Genomic DNA, 6,000 nt, shown 5'->3' with positions numbered 1-6,000 from the left:
GTTTCATTTTCTTATTTAACACTCCCTCCCCAATAGCAGTATCTGTTTTGAGCTGCTCCCTATGTAGAAAGAGTCAGCTGACCATTTCTTGGACGTACAAGTCACATCAGGATGATTGTCAGGGCAGAAAATATTCAAAATATTCAGTACAAAATGCGGGGTCTACTTTCAGCCTCTTGCCTCTTAGTATGGTAATTTTACAAAATAGAATTACAATGGTAAAAACCAAGAGACCCTGAAAAAATTGAAATAAATAGAGTAGAATGTGCAGGGGAAAAAAAGAAAAAAAGAGAAAAATAGGCAATTAGAAAAGAAGAAAAAATATAAAGAAACAGAAAAGAAACATATAAACAAGTAACTTCCCAATTTCATCACAAATATAAACAATTGTAGAAACATCTGGAAGAAAACAACCCACTCAAAGGCCATCCAGTACTCCACACAATTTTAGCAATTTATCAAGTCCTCTTAAAATACATTTCTTTCCACATCCCATCTTTTAAGTATAAACAGATCCACAACGCCTCATTGTTTCAGTCCTGATATCAGCAAAAGTCCATTAAGGACTATCAGAGATAACAAGGTATCTATTTTAACCTTGATCAAATAAACCATTTTTATATTACCTCCTTTTACTTCTAGTAATTCTCTACAATTATTTTTGCCTTAGCCCTCATAAGAACTTGTGAAATTCTGCACATTTGGAACATGCTGTTGTCATATCATGTTTGCAGATGAGGAAAGAGAATATCTGCCTGAAGTAGTTTTCAAACTTCCTGGGAGTCAAATGAAATGCAAGAGTTAGTGCATTCGTCATGGGCAACTACCGTAACTACACTTCTCTGTTTCAGTATATATATGGGTGAGACTAATTTTAATTTGTATTGAAGGGCAAAGATCCTTTTACAGATAAAATATGTTCCCTGTGAAAGCATTTATTAAACCCATGATATATAACTATGTAGTTTGGGCATCAACCTCTCACTGGCTGAGTGTTGCCATGACATAGCCAATCAGCTCCACATATAGGATGACTTCTTAAGGCTAATGAACATTTTCCCTGCAATTCCATTCACTGAGGGCCATGAAAGGGACTCGTGTTCCTGTATGACATTATGACCTGACCTCTTTTTTCTTACTTGACTGAATGGGAGTAGGTTCAGTGTCAGATCACTAAATAAGGGTAGGGAATAGATTAAACAGATCCCTTGCTGGAGCCCTTCATTTTCTCATCTTGAGTGGCAGCTATTCAACTCCCACATCTCCCCTCCTTATTTTTAGATCATACATTTCAATTCAGCTGCTTAATGTGCAAAGAACTTATATTAATTTCCCCTCCCCAGATATGCAACATAAGTCCCCTTCCCCAACACATTCTGTGTTTTATTTCCTCCAGAGACTTTCAACTCGTAGCAACAGCTGCTCTGCAGAAATGTTAACCCAATGAAAATCATCTCATATCTTCATCTCGCAAGAAAGTGTGGGACATAGTCTTAAAGCCCTGGGTTTTGGAAAGGCTCTCTACCTTTAAGACTTTTGTAGAAGGGAAAACTCCTTTCAGCATTTCCCGTCACAATTATACAAGATAGCAGTGTATGGTAATCAAGAAATATAATCCTCCCTGTGTTCTGTTCCTTTTCTGCTCATTCAGTTCCCTCCCTGCATTTATGGCTGCCAGCTCTGACCTGCAAGAAAACCAGCCTAGCCTGTTTCTTTTTTATTTCTGTCTTTGAGAATAGTTTGATATACCTATATAAAAATCAAAGGTGAATTGCTTAGTTTCTCCTCTCTTCAGTCAAAGTGTAAGAGATTCAAAAAAGTTTAAATGATTTGGATGCCAAATGCAGAATTGTCCAGTGTGCCACCGTTGCCTTTCCTGGTAATTCAAAACTTCTGCAATAATTACACATTACGCAACTCATAATTCATACCCATTCATTGATGACATGGACTGTGATCCACAAAAGTTTCTGAGATAAGGTGGTAATCAGTTAACCTGTTGTTTTTGCTGCGAAAGATACTGCAATATTTCTTTGGGAATTCAGATTTGGTGGCTGAGATTTCAGACCCATGCTGTATAATACAATGTTAACACAATTGAGTGATCCACTGGGTTGGGGAGGGGGGAATGTGTGTGTTTTAAGAAAGCATGTAAAAATGAAGGTAGAGCTTCGATCAGACACAACTGTGGTTATCCTGATTCTCCATGGACATCCTTTAATATGATTTATTTGCAAATTTAGACCAGAAACTTGGCAATCTTCTCTTCTCCCTTCATATCTTGAGAACCTCTGCTTGGTGGGCAAGAAGCATCACAATGCTAAGATTGTCCTCTAGTGAACTTGAAATGATCTACTCATTGAATACTGTTGGAAAGGCAGACATGTGCCAAGTGGTTGCTTTGTCACTTCCTGCCCTATTTCAGCAGGCCTTTGTTAAAGCCTTGGACCAGCCATAGGCAGCTTAAATCTTTTTCTTACTCCTTTCACTGGGACATTGGCTTCCTCATGGGACCCTGTCAGAGGGTTTCCTTTTCCCTAGTTGCTTTGAGTTACAGGGATATTTCCTTCTTCCTCATGTATCAAGGTTACTTAGGTGTCACTAGGTTTTTTCAGTCCCTTGCTCTAAGAACAACTCAGTTTGTAGTAGCATATCTCAAAAGGACCAAAGATTATCACTTGCTTGTTTACATTCCAAATTTATGATCTTGTCTTCTGATTTCAGCTTGGTCAAGCTGGCACCCAACTGTTAAATATTCTAAGGCAGGCTTTGCAAATTTGGCACCTTGCAGTTTTGTTCCCAGAATTCTCAATTTGGGAGAGATTATTCTTGGATTACAGTCCTGTGCTCATTTCCCTAAAAGAAAGCACCGTGTCTAAATAGTCATTTATAGGCTTGTACTGATGTTCAAGAGAATAAACTGAATGTTGGATTTGCTTCTGGTTAAACACTGCTGTTGGCAAAATTACATGGTGTCCAAAATTGTCATCGACCTTACAATAAAGAGTGTTGTTTAAAAGAGAGAAAAAATCCCTTATAATTTAAAGCACAGCTTCACTTCCTATTTGTATTATGTTCAATGGCATTGTCTGTTGACATAAGGCCTTTATAAGTAATGACAAGCACTTTGAATTGGACTCAGAAAACTACTGGCAGCCAGTGCAGCTCCTGCAGAATATATATGACTTGGCTAAACTGTCCAAACTGTTATTTGCTGGGCCACTGTATGTTGGATCAACCACAATCGTCAAAGGCAGCTGCCCTCCCCAAACAAATGTGTTTGCAAAATGATGAGAATTTGAATGACTGTTACCATAGCACCAAATTTCAGAAGTAGCTACATCTGGTCCATTAACTGAAGCTGGGTGAAAGCTCTCCTGACCTTTGTCTCCACCTACTATTATAAGAGGAGCTGCAAATTCATTTGATGAAAAGACAAATAATCTACTTTTTTTAAAAACTTGTAGACAGTCTTGAATTAAATAGTTTTTATCTATTTGTTGTGGGATCAAATTAGATGACCCACACCGGGAGAAGCTAGGGCAATAGAACTTTTTTCTTCTTTTTGCTTGATTTTCTAGTGGATTTTTTTTTCTATAGCAGTGGTTATATTATTTTACAAGGTGGGCTGGGATTCAAGAGCATTGTTTTCAGATGTTTCCCACTGCTACCTGTGGAGTCAATCATTGGGTGAATAGTTTTAAATCTACAGCAACAGTGCCACAAAATACTACAAAGAACCATCCCATTCCACACACACACACACACAGCATTTCCACTTGTCAACAAAAGTGTTCTTGAACTTATAGATGTTTATTTGGCAATAGCCAAAAAGAGAGCCCATAGAAATAGAAATAGAAATTTAATTTGTTAGCCGCACCCTCTCCACAAGGGACTCGGGGCGGCGTACAATAAAATATACATACATACATATAAACATAAAAATACACACATATACATACATGCATGGAGGAGGTAATAATTAAAAATACATTACATTAATAATAATAAAAATTAAATTAGTCATTAAAATACCCCGAAATAATAATACAATTTAAAAAAGGACTGTCAGGAGGAAAAGGATAAACTATGGTTGAGCCAGGCCAGACAGTTGAAAGAGGTGGGTCTTGAGCTTTACACGGAAGGAGCGGAGATCGGAAGTAATCCTGATATCAAGGGGGAGGTCATTCCACAGGGCTGGGCCCATCACAGAGAAGGCCCTGCTCCTGGGTGTCGCCCCCCGACACTGTTTAGCGGACGGCACCCGGAGAAGTCCCTCTCTGTGTGAGCGGATTGGTCGTAGGGATGTATGGGGCAGGATGTGATCCCGCAAGTAACTAGGTCCTGTGCCATGGAGCACTTTAAAGATCATAATCAGAACCTTGAAATGCACCCGATAGACCACAGGAAGCCAGTGCAGCTCGCGCAGGAGAGGTGTTACATGGGAGTACCTAGTCCTCCCCATAATCACCCGCACGGCCGCATTCTGGACCAACTGTAGTCTCCGTGTGCATCTCAAGGGAAGCCCCATGTAGAGAGCATTGCAGTAGTCCAGGCGAGACGTCACCAGCGCATGGGTGACTGTGCGCAAGGCATCCCGGTCCAATAAGGGGCGCAATTGGCACACCAGGCGAACCTGGTGGAACGCCCCCCTTGCCACGGCTGTTACATGGTCATCCATGGACAGCCGGGCATCTAGGAGGACGCCCAAATTGTGCGCCCGTTCCATGGGGGCCAGTTGCTCGCCCCCGATGGCCAGAGATGGAAGCAACTGGTTGAACCGGGGGGCCGGAAGCCACAGCCACTCCGTCTTGGAGGGGTTGAGTTTGAGTCGGTTGTCATCCATCCAGACCCGTACGGCTTCCAAGCACCGAGACATCATTTCGACGGCCTCGTTGGGGTGGTTCGGGGTGGAGATGTATAGCTGCGTATCATCAGCATACAGATGATATCCCACCCCAAAGCCACGGATGATCTCGCCCAGCGGTTTCATGTATGTGTTGAACAGGAGTGGCGAGAGAACCGACCCCTGCGGCACCCCACAAGTGAGGGGTCTCAGGGTCGATCTCTGCTCCCCTGCCAACACATGTTGCATCCGGCCGGAGAGGTAGGAGCCGAACCACCGTAAAACGGTGCCCCTGACTCCCAACCCCCCCAGTCGGCGCAACAGGATACCATGGTCGATGGTATCGAAAGCCGCCGAGAGATCTAATAGGACCAGGATAGAGGAACAACCCCTATCTCTGGCCCTCCAGAGATCATCAACCAACGCGACCAAGGCCGTCTCCGTGCTGTACCCAGGCCGGAAGCCGGACTGGCGCGGGTCTAAATAATCATCTTCCTCCAGGTGACGTGGAAACTGTTGGGCCACCACACTCTCTACAACCTTCGCTAAAAAGGGAAGGTTGGAGACTGGACGATAATTAGCTAGCTCCGTTGGGTCCAGGGAAGGCTTCTTGAGTAGGGGTCTCACAACCGCCTCTTTCAAGGTGGCCGGCAGAGACCCCTCGCCCAACGAAGTGTTCACTAGGCCCAGGAGCCAGTCGCGTGAAACCTCCCAGGATGCCAGTACAAGCCAGGAGGGACACGGGTCCAATAAACATGTGGTAGGTCGCAGACGTCCACGTAACCTGTCCAAATCCTCGATGACAACCGAATCAAACTCCTCCCAGAATGGTCTCTCAAGACTCGCCTCGGGCGTCTCCACTGGACCACTGAAAGGGACCCATCCCATCCGGATTTGAGCGACTTTGTCCTGCAGATATTTCCCAAATTCCTCTGCTCTGCCCTGTAGAGGGGCTTCCCGCGGCCTCTGAAACAGGAGGGAGTGGGTCACCCGGAACAGGGCAACAGCGCGGTTATCTGCGGATGCAATAAGAGGGGCACAATGTTGACGTTTGGCCGCTCTTAATGCCACAAGGTACGTCCTTAAGTAGGTTCGTGCCTGTGCTCGGTCAAATTCGGAGCGGGAGGATCTCCAATGACTCTCTAGGCGTCTCT

The sequence above is a fragment of the Natrix helvetica genome (assembly GCF_964273705.1).
Source record: "Natrix helvetica genome assembly, chromosome: 3".
Lineage (NCBI taxonomy): Eukaryota > Metazoa > Chordata > Lepidosauria > Squamata > Natricidae > Natrix > Natrix helvetica.
This window is presented reverse-complemented; position numbering follows the sequence as displayed.